Raw genomic sequence first — 17,791 nt, forward strand, 5'->3', positions numbered from 1 at the left:
AATACCCTAATTAACTTTCATTCGATTAGGTATCGAGCGGAAGGAAAGTGCATCAAAGTATGATTAGTATGCTGTAAGATGAACAACTTCGTTGAAGTTTTAGCAAGCCTCACACAACTGGTTTACTGCAGAACTGTGGAAGGCAATAAATGATCTAATGGTCCGTGTAAAATTTTTGTTCAGAAATGTAGTTGAAATGCCATTTCTTCGATTTCCATTTCATTGATATGTTCAATGATCATCGATAAATGAATGTGATTTTTAGAAATCTCTTCGCATCCACTTGACTGCATATCATTCCCATATTGAAAATCGACAAGTTGAGAAAAAGAATATATATTCCGGTAGTAATTCGCTGTTTTCCGCTACTGTGATGATTGATTCGTGATACTATTGAATCATATACATGGATTACATTATAAACTTCTTTTTTTTCATAAATACGTTTATTTCATAGGCAATATACATAAGTTTTTCTTCGCCGTGGCATCCACAATACATATTACTTTAAACCTAATACATTTCGAATATCATATTAGTATGTTGGTATTCATTAGTTACTTTATACACTGTTTTCATCAAGCGATTTGCTATTATAAATTACATTAAATAAAATACATTTATTTTGTACATGATCTTATAACTATTTCAGGTTTGTTTGTATCAGTTCATCACTTTTATTCAATATAATATAGCTGGCTATTGGTTGAACTCATGGAAGAGAAAGAAGTCTAACATAAAATGAAATTTAAATTGGAACTCCAATGGTCTTAATGAAATGATACAGAAGTTTCATGTAAGCAAGGTCACGACAAGCAAGAATGTCGCGAACTGGCACATTGGATAGTCTACCTTGGGTACGCAAGAAATTTATTAGTTGAGATCTGAAACCACGATATTCCACGCATGTCCAAACGACATGGTCAATATCGCGGTAACCTTCGCCACAAGCACAATGATTAGTCTCGGAAAGTCCAATTCGAAGGAGATGTGCATCTAACGTGTAGTGATTGGACATGAGTCTGGACATCACACGAATGAAATCCCTACTCACATCCAGTCCCCTGAACCATGCCTTTGTCAATATTTTAGGGATAATTGAGTGCATCCACCGACCCAGATCATCTTTATCCCAAGAAGCTTGCCAGCTGGCAAGTGTTCTTAAGCGAGACGCGCTATAGAATTCGTTGAAAACTATCGGTCTCTCATAAATTTCACTCTCAATAGCACCACATTTGGCTAAAATATCGGCTCTTTTATTGCCTGGAATGGAGCAAAGAGCCGGGATCCAAACTATTGTGATTTGATAATTATTATTCAATATGAAGTTCAGGCACTGTTTTATTTTGCCCAAGAAAAAAGGTTCATTTTTGCCAACAGCGTTTGAGCGAATGGCTTCAATTGCACTCAGACTATCTGTGAAGAGAAAATAATGGTTTGGAGTCAAACTATAATGAACTGCTGCTAACTCTGCTATATAAACAGATGCAGGTTCTTGAAGCATAAATGAAACCGAAACATTATTGTTGAATATACCAAACCCAGTAGCCTCTTCAATTCGTGTTCCATCCGTGAAAAACATTTTCTCAGAGTTAATAAGCCTGAACTTACTTGAAAATATTTTTGGGATTTCCATAGAGCGTAGGTGATCCGGGATTCCACGCACTTCGCGTTGCATGGATATGTCGAAAAATAAAGTTGAGTCAGGGACATTTAGGAGGCTGACACAGATAGGAATATATCTTGAAGGGTTTATTTCCTGGGACATATGGTTAAAATATACTGTCATGAATCTTGTTTGAGATTGAAGCTCGACCAGCCTTTCGAAGTTATTAATAACAAGGGGATTCAGTACCTCACATCTTATTAGCAGTCGTGATGAAAGCTCCCAAAGCGATCTTTCAATGGAAGAACTCCCGCCAGAACTTCAAGACTCATTGTATGTGTCGAATGCATGCAACCTAAGGCAATTCGCAAACAACGATACTGAATTCGCTCAAGTTTGATAATATGAGAGTTTGCAGCGGAACGAAAGCAAACGAATCCATATTCCATCACTGAAAGTATCGTTGTCTGATACAATTTTTTTAGATCTTGCGGATGAGCACCCCACCAAGATCCTGTTATTGTTCGAAGAAAATTTACTTTTTGTTGGCATTTTGTTATCCGAAACTTAATGTGTCCTCCCCATGTGCATTTGGAATCAAACTACACGTACTATTACGGTGTTAACATTTTCTCGGTGACAGAGCGCCATATAGCTGCAAATTGCAGAAGCCAATTAAACCATTCATGTTGGTTGAAAACAACATTTTATTTTTCTAATTCAACTAAAAAATTAGTTGAAAGGAAATGAAGTGTGCCTTAGCTAAGAAATGACAGCACGTTTAATTGGTGAATTCACCTAAAAAAATAGCCATTTCAACAAATAATTTATTATTATTAAGGGAATTAAAATTAAAAAATCTAAATTAACAAAAGAAAGATTTTTTAGTTGTCTCAAAAAATAACTAGCTAAAATAAAAAAATCAACTAATTTTTTCTCCAAAATGCTGATTTCGGTCTTTCCGTGTGTTTTCTTCAAAAGACGACCAGCTCTGTTTTCTTCGCAGAGAATTCGATACCCAGATGAACCGCCCAAACGGACAAGTTATCTAAGGTATCTTGCAATGGTTTTTGCAGATCAATATCTTTGGGTCCAATAACTGAAACCACGCTAGAACGCTGAAAATGGTTTTGAAGCGTCCACCCTGGTTTAGTACAAATGAGTTACACAGACTCGCAACTATTATGAGCAAATTTCGACAAAAATTGATGCAATTTACAATTGAATCGATTCGCTCTCTGTATTAGTAAGTAAGTATATAAGTTCTTTTTCCTCCATTACACATTACAAGTAGGTTTACAATCTTCCCTACGAAAAAAATCACAGAATTGCGGAAGCAAATGATGTCTTAATGGTAATAACCAAAGCATGTATATAATAGGGCTGAAAAGTCATCACTTGTGACTGAACACCAAACTTAAATCTTATTTTAAATTTAACTCATATTGCAATAAATAATACATTAAAAAAGTAGAATACTCAACCGATCGGTTTCTAGAATTTTTAACCGTGAAGCGCCAAATGTGCGTAATAATATCAGCTTATCCATCGTTGATATAAAACCAAACCGGCTTAATTCATGGAACTCCTACACGAAATCTTATCGCAATTGTGTTGTTACACGCGTAGATTTAATAATGCAGTAGTAATCGATTCGGTTGAAATCGATCACGCATCAATATCACTGACTAGTTCACAGAGATATTTACACGGCATGCGTTGTAAACCTCCGAACATAGATTCATGCTTGTAATTGCTACAAAACACGTTCGATAGACATACCGTAACGTATTTACGACGCATAGACCCAAATTACGGTAAACCATTCACGCTCATAAACCAAACTAACCTTAGCTAATTTGGAAAATGTTAAACCTGATCGCACTTTCCATTTGCGTGTACACGTTAGAGGTGTCTGGTTGAACATGGTACTACTAGTATATCTTGTTCATAGGTTTTAGAATAAAATAGTATCTTAGAGAAAATAGAAAGTAATAATGTGTAGTAAGTTTATGTTTAAATTGTCCTAATCCAGGCGAGTCGGCAATGGAAATTTGCTGTATTGTTCTTCTGTCCCAGAACGCAAAACATGGATGGTTTTAAGTAAATAATTTGCGCTTGAATATGTGGTTGAGACTGTTTTTTTGTGTCTCGTATTCCATACAGCCCTATATGCAGGAATAAAGAATTGAAAGATGATAGGTGCGTTGTTCATTCATTCTACTGTGCTTTGATCTCATAGATTGATTTATTATTGATCATATCACGTGCAATTACACAACATTTGCTTTAACAATCAGTCATGGCTCATCCAATAATAAATACATCCGATATGAGGTTTTAATTAATTACATGCTATGTTTAGTTCCGATTAAATTTCGCGTTTACATTTCTCTAATACATCGAATTGTGGTACTTAATGAAGTTGAAAAGGTAACAATAATACAATGCAATTGGTCCGATTTGTACTCGTTTACTCTTCGCATCTGTATGCGGTAACAAAAAAAAAACTGGAGCACAAATTGCATGCGGCATTGCTGGTATCTGTTCGTTTTTTTTCTTCTTCTTCTACTTCTGTGCTTTATCACTGCGATAGTGTGTGGTTGTGCACTTGAACAGAAGACCACAAACGGGGCTTAGAAAGATATTACACAGTCAATGAGCCTCCATGTGAGAATGTGATATAAATAAAACGCGTCGACCTCACCGGCCGTTTTAACGAGTCTCGAAAGCGCCGGCTACCGCGGAATTGTGGTGCAATACACAGCATGTGTGAAGATGTGTTTCGTAACCGTTAATAAGTTCTGGTATTTTGCTACCGTAGGTTGTTGGATTAGCGTTTTTTGGAGTATGTATGTCGGACGAATGTAGATCTCATACCAACCTAACCGGTGTTTTGTTTACCTTTGATACACAAAGCACTGTTAGGCCGAGCGAAACTGGACAGTTAGGTGACGGAAAACACTCGTTGGTGTATATATTAGTTTAGCCACGCACCTGTCAAGTGATTCAAACGCACAATTATATCATAGAATTATCTTATTAACAGTTATTAAGAAGTGGCATTCGTTCTCGTCAGGTAATATGAAAAGGAAGGATATTCATGTTATTTAAATCGAAACAAAACAAACAGATCTTTTCTACTTTACATATTGCTAACTTATCATGTGTTCATTAATCTTTCCGCCAAGCTACGAAGAACACCATAAACCATGAATGTACCTATATTGATAGCAAAGTAGGGTTGCAACAGAGGTAGAGGAACTATACCGCATATCAGATAGAACTAAGCATCATTCAGTGATAAATGTGGGAACTTGAAAACCCTTCACTGAACAGTAGGCCGCTAAGTAGGCTAAACCGTGCATTTTAATTTGGTATTAAGCGTGTATTTATTCGAACACTACAAAGTAGTATTGTAAGTGTTTTAGCCTTTGTATGGGTTTTGTTGACTTGGATATCTTAGAAGTCGATCGATTGGGCGGATATACCAATTAGACTTGTTTTCTTTTTGTTGCCTTACAATAAAAAAGAGAGAAACCTACATGTAATTCAGAAAGATTTTACATGTATGGTGATTTTTTTTCTAAAACTTGGCTAGGTTACTGTTCATATATCATTAGATACATATAGTGGAAATGACAGATGAAGATAATTTCGGAAATGTATATGAATTTACGCGTAAATACTGTTACTAGAGTGGGACAAAGTTTTGATTTCAGCTCCACCAAACTTTTCATCATTTAGGGGCTAGCCAAATTTTGTGCTAGGGCACATAACCGTTTTTATTATTTTTACGTTTCGTCTTTGAGTCATCGGTGCAGAGCAGTTCAAATTGAACTGCTAAGTGCTAAACTGGGCAGTTCAATTTGAACCGCTAAGCAGACGTAAAGTTTCTGCTACTTACAGAACACTTTTTGTTTTGCAACGGAGTGCACTGTCTTTTCTGACGTACCGAAAGAAAACGTGTTTTCGACTATTTCTGGCCGATGCAGGTTTGGTCATTTAGGGGTTAACCAAAGCCACTAAGCAGATCAATCTGAACTGCTCTGCACTGATGAGTCAAAGACGAAACGTAAAAATAATAAAAACGGTTATGTGCCCTAGCACAAAATTTGGTTATCCCCCAAATGACCAAACCTGCATCGGCCAGAAATAGTCGAAAACACGTTTTCGTTCGGCACGTCAGAAAAGACAATGCACTCCGTTGCAAAACAAAAAGTGTTCTGTAAGTAGCAGAAACTTTACGTCAAAGACGAAACGTAAAAATAATAATAAAAACTTGTCTTGTTTCTTTTGGGTTCCCTAAGAACTATGCAAAATTTTAGCTAGATCGGAGAAACTATATTTTCGCGCCCGATGTTTAGAGTTTTTATGGGATTTCGTGTAGGCAAACTTTTTTACAAACCAAAATCGTCTTTAGATCACCCTAAAAATCAGTGCATGTGTTGTTTTCGTAAGAAATTTAACGAGTAAGAAAACCTTCGAAGACCGCAAAACAATCCGACATTTGTAGAAAAAGGGAAAAGAAAAAGGTAAAAAGGAAAGAAAAAGTTTTTCAAAGGAAACAATCCGACATTTGTAGAAAAAGTTTTTTAAAGGAAGGTCCAAACCATGGCTCATTCCTTAATATATCTAGCACCACTGCTGCTAGTGATCGTAATATGATGTAACTTTTATCACCTCCGAAGGCTTTCTTCCTCGTTAAGTTTCCTACGAAAATAACATAAGCACAAATTTTTGGAGTTAATAGTTTTTAGTTTTATGGTTTTCTTCACATCCTTGCTCTTCCTTGAGTACTATGTTATGGCTCTATGATTTCATATTCTTTCTCCTCTTATATTCTCTAGTTAGTTTGATATCGTTAAAAAAACCGAAAAAAGTAAAAATTACTTACTGACCCAGAACTCATAAATAAAAAAAGTAAAAAGTAAAAATTTGATGGGATTCCATCACACACAGCGATGAATGGAGCGCTATCCGTCCGTCGCTTGCACCCTGGGACGCATAGCCATACGTAACAACTCCAGGCACTCAAGCAATAGTTTCGGACAAATCTTCCATTCCGGTGTTATAACTAACTGTATAGAGATAAGAAAATATCAACACAATGATACACATTGTGTGAGAAACCGTCGTGGGCAGAATGTGACAACTTCTCGTAACTTTACTTTTGCCAGTTCGGACAGTAAATGGCAAACGACCTTTGCCTTTACTTTCTGACATATCAGAGACTCGGATGACTCGTATCGCTACGATGCCTAAGTTCGACTCCTCTGGTAGAAGGTAAAAGTTTAGATACGAGCAGCCTTCTGCTTACTTAAATGACCCTTGTCACGTCTCACTTTTCCGCACTTTATTCTTCACATCCTTTCTCTTCATTGAGTACTATGCCTCTATGCTTTCATATTCTTTCTCCTCTTATAATCACTAGTTAGTTTGATATCGTTAAAAAAAACGAAAAAAGTAAAAATTACTGACTGACCAGAAGTCATAAATAAAAAAAGTAAAAAATATAATTATACCGGCTGCAAAAAGTCCCTATACATTACGAAGCATGGAAGTTCGACGTATGTCTTTTCAAATAAACTTCAATCTATTGTGACGCATCCGAAAATCTGCAACGCATCCGCCTGTTTCACTTTTTGTTCTCTTTACCGCGTGTGCTTCATTGGCAGAGGCAGTGTTGTGTTTTCATCTTCCGTACCAGCGCATGTACTCTTTATATGAAGGTTTGAAACTTTTGACACTCATAACCCCGGATTTGGATGAAATTCAGGAACTCCATTATTTTGAAATTAATTTTTCGAAAACAGGTCAAGCCTGTAAAACCGCTGAGAAAAATTAGAGACCAAAAGGTTAAAGCCGGGCATAAATAAACGATATTAATAATAATAATTCCCGGTGCTTCCGAAACCGGAAGCCTCAGTCCAGCCCGGCTCCAAAGTCAAAGTCGATTTGCTTTTGACAAATATTTTCGTGTATAACTGTATGAAGTTGTAAACACTTCATCTTGTTATTCCGAAACCGGGAGTTAGATCCGGATGAAGATTGGGAGCTTTGTGTAGAACCATGAGACCATTAATTTGAATTGAAGTTTGGTAAAATCGGTCACATCATCGGTCTGAAAAAAGTGAGGAAGTAATATAAAATTGGATTTTTTAACTAATTACCCTGTACTTCCAGAACCGGAAGGATCGAGTTTCGAGTTTGTGAAAATCGGTGTAGCCATCTGTAGGAAAAGTTAGTGCATTTATTTTCATATTTTTTGCTCATATCACCCTGTAATTTCGGAACTGGAGGTCGGATTTAAATGAAATTTGGTAACTTTGTATAGACCTTTTATTTGCGTACTCGACGAACTGAGTCGAATGGTTGAATGACCCTTCCGGCTTCGGTTCAAACGTTGGTTTTCACAGTGATTGCATGACCTTTCTATATGAGAAAGGCAAAAACAATAACCGAGTTTACAAAAGGTGCACATAATCAATTTTGTTTTAGTTTAAATTTCATTTTCTGCCCAACACAGGCGTTTTGTGAACGAAAAATAACCAGCTTGTATGCATCTATCGTAAATCCCAACCAAACGGTTAATGACCAATAGAATCGGTATTTGAAATTTTCTTTTAAATTTATCATCTAGCTTTGTAATTTATAGGTTTTGGTAACAAACATGTTATTTCGTCACAATACAACTTTCAGTTCACGATTGACGTAATTTAAACATTACTATTAATTTTATTTTGTCGGTTTAAAATGTGTCGGCTGTGTGTCTGTGGCGAATGGAAAAAAAGGTGTGAACATCATGTAACTGTTTCTCGTTACGGACGACACCTTCGTGATTTTTTCGCATTTTCATTTCCAGCTTTTGTCATCATCAGCTGGGCGACATGCCGCAATGCTGTAGAACTGAAACACCATCGAGGTTTTTTTTTCAATCTTTGCGGAGGTTGTTCGACTTCAAAGAACACATTGGTTTCAAGAAGATTAGCTCGTTCAGTTCTACTGGCTTATGGAATGAAAGAAGAGAAAATAAATGATTCAATCGCGGGCATTCGAGATCATCTTTTTTTTTTTTTTTGCTTGTGAACCTCACATAAATAATGTTCAATTGTTCACAGGGAATGCCCTTGATCCTGTTGTTAGCCCCGGCAACACAAGCAAAAAAAAAGTCAATATTGCTTCTGATTCGAGAAGATTGCAGCCATGCAGTTTCAATCAAGATGAATATGCTAATAAAAAATCAAAGAAATGCTACTGCTGCAACCGTGACGGTCGTCGTGATTAACAATTTTTCGTCATTTTGAAAGTTTCTAGGCGAACACCTATGCCTTGATGCTCGGTTACCTATTGTTTCTAACAATCATTATATATTAACAAGAGTTGTAACATAATTTGTAACGTTTAGTTCTACAGTTTTTTTAATAATGATTGATGAAGACTATATTTTATTGCTCAGTGTTGAAAACATGTCACACTTCAATTTCTTTAAACCGAATAGTATTGAAAGCCACTAGTGAAATGTTGTTGTATGTTTCAATCAAACAACCTTTTACACAAATGGGGCTAATGAAACAACAACTACTTAAACACAAGTAGTTTAAATGCAGACACACTAGACATGTGTTTATTTCAGTCAAGTCTAAAACTGAACAACAAGCTGCTTTTTAGAGAGACACTAAGTGCAATTTTGCCGAACGAAGCAATCACTAACTAGCAGCTTGATTGTTTGTCTGAGACAATTGCGTCTTCTTTGAAAGTGAAGCTACAAGCTTTTGTTTGTAAGTTGTGTTTCCGTAGCAAGTAGATTTAGTCGCGGCTGCAATTGAAAAACTAAAAAAAAGAACAATGTGTTACTCAAAAACCAAGTAAAATTAGTCGTAGTACGTTTTTCCACTGGTCCCATAGTTATTCTTTACGTTAGTCTGCACATTTCATCGATTGAAGTTACTAATCTATCTACATTTTGTTTCTATATTACAGATTACGACAGAAAGCGATAGCTCTAGTGTCCCAGAAGAGCACGGTTATGTAGACCATAATGGATTTTCATGACGAATAGAGGTAAGATGTTATAGGTCAACTATTATTACATCAGCTTGTTTCGAGTGTGTGTGTGTCTGTGTGTTTGCGGAAAAAACGACCTTTTTTTGATAATACGCATACGCGATTGCATTATTATATTTATGCGTCACGTAGTCGTTTCTATAACAAACATGCTGAACGTATATCCGCTGTAAAAACTTTTATTTTATCTGAAGGTTCAATCATTAACAGGAACACCATTTCACTACGATTTGTTTCTACTTCACCCGGAAAAGTCGTCGTTGTTGGTCGTTGTGGCACGTGTCACTGCGTTTATTTATCAAAAAGAACAAAACAGAAATGAACCATTCCTGTAAGGTGGATAGCCTATAATGAGCCTTCCCAAGGTCACTCGTAAACATTTTCTACAAGAATAAACGTTTTGTAAGTTAAAATCGAGCTACGAACGTAAAACGTGTAGACATTCAAAATGCGATAATCAACTGTATCCTGCAAAGCTAAAAATATCTACATCCTTTCCGTTACAATGTCTTATTTTCATCTATTTAATCCGGGAACTCAAACAAAAGAAAGGCATGTACTCATTTGATAGGAAAGTCCCCTGAATCATACCACTTGATTATCGAGAAGCTTCAACAACTTAACTATAGAATTCTGAAACATATTTCGTCCTCAGTGATGGGGCACTGTGGGTGATAAGACGATAAGGTAATCATAATACACCTCCATATGCACATCCGAGCATGATCCGTGTCAATGTCACCGGAGCTGATGTTTAAATACAGCATGGTTCCTGTCATCTACCCCGTTATTTAGCTCAGTCGAGCAATTTTGCTTGGCAAGATGAGTTTCTGTTAGGCAAAGGAAGGTCACAGCTGTACGAGCTGCTTGTACTTACTAGAACATGTGTCTGGTCTTGTCGTGTGCTTCTTCTTTCTCTTCCTCTCCTCTTCCATTAAAGTCGTTCAGAAATCAAGGATGATTGGTGGACTTGTTGATGACGGACATAATTTCCGGACCGGTTGATACAGGCATGAGATCCCGAAGTAAAATTTAAAATGAGAATTTTACTTCGCTATTCACTTTCTCTGGGAATTCCACTATCGCTAAGTGCGTCACTATGAGTCAAATACAAATACATATTTCTGCATCAATGGTTGGTATTTAAAAATAATCTCGAATGAAAGTGAAAATCACTTATTTTTATTTGCAACTTTGATCTCAGTTAAGAAAAAGTGGATTTCGTTTAAACGGAGCGCTGTCAAAAGTCACACGCAGAATCTCTTCACCCAAATTTATTCCTTAGTGAGAGTGAAGGTCACTGGCAAACGCTTGTCTGTGTGATGCACCAGTGCATTAAAATAAATTTTTGATATCTGTCATACTCTAAGGAGTGTATCGAGAATAAGCTATCCACAATTTTTTCTTTCAAATTATGATAAAAAACGATATTTTTTTTCAAACTAAAAATTGATCCTTTATTGTACGAGGTTAAACTTGAGCATAATGAAAACCGGATGAAATTTGAGTTATTCCTTCACGAGTTATCGATCTTTTGATCGAACGCTCTTCATCAAGTTCCGGACTAGTGTTGCATCGCATTTTTTGGACGCTTGAGCCCAATTTTTTTTAACTTCTGCATGTTCCCAACTGTCTTACCAGTCTGCTTGACGACCCTCTTCACAATTGCCCAGTAACGTTCGATGGGTCGAAGCTGAGGGCAATTTGGTGGGTTGACATTTTTCTCAACGAAATTTATACCCCTTCCCGCAAGCCAATTGAGAGTGGTATTGGCATAGTGAGCCGACGCTAAATCCTGCCAAAACAGGGAGGTATACTATGCTTCTTATATAAAACCAGCAATTTCTTCTGTAGACACTCAGATCGATAGATTTCTGCATTTATAGTTCTGGTAGTATAAAAAATGGTTGACTTCAAACCACAGGAACATATTGCTTGCCATACCAGTATCTTTCGACCGAATTTCTCCGCTTGAATCGACCTATCCGCATCGCTCACATCCTCCCCAACGACGACAGTAAAGTATTGTGGACCTGGAAGGGTTTTTGAGTCCTCCATTTTGAGGCAAAATCATGTATTGATTTTGAGGCAAAATCATGTATTGTCATTGAATTGTTCTTCATGATTAGAGATACCACTTTCTGGTCCAGTTTCGGGTTGGAAGAACCGGGTTTTCTGCCTCTTCCTGGTAGCTCATTCAAAGAATAGTGTTCCCCAAACTTATTAATGATGGTTTTAACACTGGCATGATGAGTTCTAAACCGTTTCGCCAATTTTCGCATAGTAATACCCTTCTCACTTAGCCATGTGTCCAGAACCTTAATTTTTACTTCCTTTTCAATACGCGACATTTCGAAAACGCATAATTTCAACCGCACAAACAAGTAAACAAACGGAAGCTGAGAGCCAAACGCACAGCATGCTGTGATCTGAGCATAAAAAACCATTACACATACATGAGTACAACACAAATGTATGTGGATAGCTTATTTTCGATACACTCCTTATAAACAATACAGTCAACTCAATATCTGTAACCAAAATGACGACGTCCTATAGAAATAAAACTATGTCCATTTAGAATTCGGAATAATAAAATCATCTGAATCTCGTTAACGAATTGTCGTACAATTAAGGTTAATATATCAAAACAAAGGCAAAAACCTGCTTTAATCCACCTAGTCGTATAATGATGCCTTTTTCATATATAATATTGTGGTATTCTATTCAAAATGTTTCTCTTCGATTTTTGAAAGGAACCAAGAGGTTGTTTGTGCATTAGATATTATAAAATACAGAATGAAACAGTGCTTTTTGCTCGCGTAGGTCATCCTTAAGAAAACCAAGTGGGTTCACTATTATATGCACTTCCTGCACCGGAACCCGAGAACCGCTATAATCGATGTCGATTCGTACGGCCACCAACTAACATGACGTACAAAGTGTACTAGTTTTTATTCAAATTTTGAAAATTTTATACAATTTTGCCATGTATCCAAAAATATGCAATAATTTTTTTTAAAACCATAATACCTTTCATTTAACCCTAAGATTGTGAATAACGATTTTGAGACCAGTTTACAACATTTTTATGGTTTTTGTTTCGTCAGTTTAAGTGACGGTGTACAATATTTAACACACTTTATCCTAACTCCGGAACCGAAAGTCGGATCCACATGAAATTCAGGAATTCCGAATCTAAGTTTGTCAAACACACACACACACACACACACACACACACACACACACACACACACACACACACACAGAGAGAGAGAGAGAGAGAGAGAGAGAGAGAGAGAGAGAGAGAGAGAGAGAGAGAGAGAGAGAGAGAGAGAGAGAGAGAGAGAGAGAGAGAGAGAGAGAGAGAGAGAGAGAGAGAGATTGCTCAGCTCGATAAACTGAGTCGCCCTCCGGGCCAATTTTTACTAGTCGGTTTTTCAAGTGATTGCGTAACCTTTCTATATGAGAAAGGCAAAAATTTGAATATAAATCATTGCTCTTCTTTTCTAATGAAAATTCGGATTTAATGTTTTCATTCCTCCCATCAAACGCTGCTAACTGAGTAAACTTCCTTGTCACATTTGTTCCAAATTTTCGTCGCGTCCCGAGCCGTTTTTCCACTTTCCTCATCTTCCGCTTCATTAATGTCCCAAATCTCTCGATGGACCTGAACGGCGAGCAGTTGGGTGGATTTATATTTTTATCGATGAAATCTACGTTATTATCGCGGTACCACTGGATCACTTTCCAGCTGTAGTGGCAACTCGCCAAATTCGACCAAAACTTTACAGGGCTTTAATGAAAGGTAGCTACGCGGTTTTTTCGAGGCATTTTTCCTTGTACAGCTTCGAGTTCATCGTTTTATTCGTCACGAACACTTTGGTCTGTACTCCGTAGCTGAACTGATCATCAGTTCTTTAGCAAATTTGTCCATAAAAGCAAACTTAAACTTCGCGGGAACATCTCCTCGTGCCGTCACTATGTACACGGGCAAAATTTCGATTCTAGAAATGAGCAAAACGAGTCATGATTTGTGGAAAATAGTATATTTTCATGTTATGAAAATACACCATGATTAAAAGTTCTCGGATCATGATCCATTTGGACTGATTTCGTTGAAATTTAGCGTAACGTATTTGACGTTGTTGGGTATAACTTCAGGCGTGTTTCTGCTACGATGGTAATCTTTGCAACATAAATTCAGGCGTTATGTTTTAAAATATGAAGATTTTAAATATGAATTAAATGGAATGGTGTGAAAGTGTGTGGCGCATTGTTGATACGAATTCAACTAATGTCTCAAATAATGTACATTTGAATAGCAAAAAAGTGAAAAGCACAACGAATTTCTTTTAATCTGAAGCATCAACAATTTAAATATGTTTTTGAACAACCACGACACCTAAAATAACGTGTTTACTTGCGTTCATTGTTTTGGATTTGATTTTTTGTTTCAGAATTTGGAAAACTGTTGAATTCTTGCAAACACCACGGATCGATTTTTCCTTTTTTGTTTTCAAAACATCATTCGCAAAATCGTCTTATTTGAAATATTTAGGTGAATCAATACAGCTTGTGTTCTTATATATATGAAACAAATTAATCAAACTGGTTGAACAAAAAAATCTAATTTTCGTGCTCCTAATTTATAGTCGAATTTTTTTCGGTTCACGTTATCTCTCGGAATATAATTTTAACAAAAACAGTCACATCGAATATGTAAGAATACATTCAGATATATTCATACCAAATGTAAAACTTATGACGCCAATTTTCGGTTCATTATCTTTATGTTGTCAATTCTCTGTCAGCCGGTGGGTAAACTAACACAATTATAAAATGAATATGCCTCAGGATCAAGTAAAATTTTTCCGTAGTTCATGCTTTTCAATGTCTTACCATTAATCTATTAAACAATCCATCACATCACTTGAGGCAGAGGGTTCAAAGTTATATCCGGATAGAAAATTGGAGTTACGAGCTTTAATAGAAGTACATTCCTCAAGTAACACACTTTCGGACCATGAATAATTTTCATGGGAGAAGACTTTTTGCTTATGGTTTCATGAGAAGTTAAAATGATTGGTTTCATGATTTTCTAAACATGACAGCAGTAATGGATTTCTTTCCGTGTGGAATTTTAGGCCAGCAAGCTGTCCGAAATCCATTTTAATGTAGGTTTTATCGTCGATAAGCAGGCATCCTTGGTACTTCGTCAAAACCTGCTGGTACAATTTCCGAGCTCGAGTTTTGGTGACGAAACTTTACTTCAACGTTCTGTTTAGTTACTTGCCGGCTCGATAAGAACGACATCCTGCTCATGCCAGTTTTATTCGTATTCGTGTCAAGGCATGTCAGTTTTAATCGTATTCACGTCTTCCAGTTATGTGTCTGACATAACCCGCCAGTCGTTTTCTTTACAAATTCGCAGATGCAGAATATTTCTATCGTGATTGAAATGAGGGAGCACTGAAACATGATAAAGCAGTTAACCAGAAGTTACAAATCACGAAAAAAATGAGACTATGAATTATGAGTACTGAAAAGAAGAAAAATGTTTGTAATACGAAATTTTGTTTGGAATAATATGACTACATTTCTGCAATTTTATTCAATTGAGATACAGATACGTTTTCAATCCATTTTAAGAAGAGTAAAGAATGTTTTAAGTGCGAGTATATTCGAAAATTTCGTATAAATTTTATATTTGTACAAATACAAATTTTGTTTGGGTGTTACGACTCGTACAAGCTGAAAAGTATGATAAATTTCGATCAAAATTCATCAAATAATTTTTAAAACCAACCATTTTAAGCATTTTCCAGATGTGTAAATAACACTCTGAAGTCTTCGAAATTCATATTCCATTTCTAAATTATTGATTAATATTAATCAAACATAACGCAGAAAATCACAAAAACATTAAAGATAATTCAGCTTAGAGTTGAATAAATCTAAATAAAATTTTCAGTTGTTATCATGCCAAACATTAAATGGAACACAAATGAGTCAACATTTTTGAGTCAATAAAATGTTCTACTATTTTCAACTTGCTGCATTAGGACATCTTTTTTAACAACACCCACTTTTCTACGCCTTCGTTTCAACTAACAAACTACGGTTACTGGGCATAGTTTAGTTTCGACATATTTTTGTTATTTTAATTGAATACCGTTCAGTTTTCAATTGATATGATTTTTAAACACTCCGACTAAAACATAATATGTCAAACGCATATCGAGATATATAAAACTATGCATTAGACTGAAGTTTATAAATTCTATTATGTTTATGAAAATCTATGACGCTATCAATAACTACTTTTAAATAAAACGGAACGTATTAAAAAAGTTCAAAGTCGATAGCAATAATGCTTTCGACCATTTCTTATCGAGTTTAGTCGTTTACGAGCTCGATTGTTTTGGTTTCATAATGTCAAAACTTCTCGATAATCTAATACTTCTTCGAGTGAAGTCGAATAATACGAAACATGGTCGATTCGATAAAATTTTAGTCCGATCGAGAAACATAATGCCACCCCAGATTTTCCTTTTAACTTCCAGAACCCAGATCTCAATTTCAGTTCCTCGTCCAGAATTTTTGAGCTGAAACTGAATTTAAGAACTTGATTTTGAGCCTGGATTTTGAAACCAAAATCTGGAACTGAGATCAGGATTTCGATTCTAGACCTGGACCCTCGAACTAAAGTTCGGATATAAAATCCATACTTGGATTTGAATTTTGAAACTGAATTCTAGAACCGAAATGCAATATCAGACCGGAATTCAGTTCAAATACTTCTGTCCGGAATTCTGATTCAGAATTCTGAATCTGAAGTTCGGGAACTGCAGATAGAAATCCATGACCATAATTTAGATACATAACTCAGATTTATTTATACAAATCGATTCTAAAATGGATTTTAAAATCCAGGTTCACAATTCTAGAAATGTAAATTCAGGAGTTAAATTTTGAAGATTTTTAAACTAAATTCCGCATCTGAATTCTAGATTCGAGTTTGAAAACCTAATCCTGAACCGGAGTTCTGTAAATAAAATTCAGCTACTTATCAGAGTCCAGGTCCACAACAAAAGCTGACCAGCTTAACAACTCAGAACCAGAATTCATTTCGAAATTCCGTTCCCAAGTTCCAGAATCTAGCATCAAACTTGAGTTTCAAAATGTAGGTCCTGAATCCAATGCTAGCATTCGGCTCCAAAATATGGATCCAGAATCCAGATTCTTTAACATCAAAGAAACTGAACCACACATTTTATTCCACGGAAAGACCGAAATCAGCATTTTGGTGAAAAAATTAATTGATTTTCTGATTTTAGTTAGTTATTTTTTGAAAAAACTAAAAAAATCTTACTTTTGATAATTTACATTTTTTAATTCTAATTCCCTCAATAATAATAAAATATTTGTTGAAATGCCTATTTTTTTAACTGAATTCACCAACTAAACGTGCTGTCATTTCTTAGCTAAGGAACACTTCATTTCCATTCAACTAATTTTTTAGCTGAATTAGAGAAATAAAACATTGTTTTCAACCAACATAAATGGTTGAATTGGTTTCTGCGATTTGCAGCTTTATGGCGCTCTGTCACCGAAAAAATGTTAACACCGTAATGACTACTAGCCACTAGATGGCACACTACATCCGAAAAAAATTTCAGTCGCGGTTGTCTTTTCTATATTGGCAGGTAAAAATACGATGTTGTATTGTAGAAAAAGACATAAACGAAACATAAACTTCTTTTTGAACATTTTTCTTCTAAATCGCTGTTTTCTTCATTCGACTTCGTGAAATCGACTCTCTCACTGAAAACTTTGAGCACTCGGGAAACAAAAACCGAATACAAGCATTACACCGGACGGCGTAGCCCGGAAGGTTAGAAGATACAAAAAGCATCTTTTCTCGGTTAATTTTTCAAGATGGCGTATAGGCATGTCAGTTTCTCTTTGTTTACTTTCTCTTCTATTAATTACCAAGCGGTTTCCACGTTTATTAATCAACTCTTTGCATGAAATGATACCCGAAACTTTCGACTTTCAAACAGAAAAGTGATATAAAAGAAAATCTTTTTAATCGCATCACAATAATCGAAAGAG

The 17,791-nt window shown here is 35.9% G+C and overlaps 1 protein-coding gene across 3 annotated transcripts in view; it reads left to right on the top strand.

The window, feature by feature from the left end:
* LOC131431310 (protein kinase C and casein kinase substrate in neurons protein 1) overlaps window positions 1-17,791 on the top strand; it is a 96,112-nt gene that overhangs the window by 49,128 nt on the left and 29,193 nt on the right. For all 3 annotated transcript variants that reach the window (XM_058596937.1, XM_058596939.1, XM_058596938.1), the window contains exon 2: window positions 9,590-9,670. The gene's annotated coding sequence lies outside the window, so the exon portion shown is untranslated. The remainder of the gene's footprint in view (window positions 1-9,589; window positions 9,671-17,791) is intronic.

The sequence above is a fragment of the Malaya genurostris genome, chromosome 2 (assembly GCF_030247185.1).
Source record: "Malaya genurostris strain Urasoe2022 chromosome 2, Malgen_1.1, whole genome shotgun sequence".
Taxonomy (NCBI): Eukaryota; Metazoa; Arthropoda; class Insecta; order Diptera; family Culicidae; genus Malaya; species Malaya genurostris.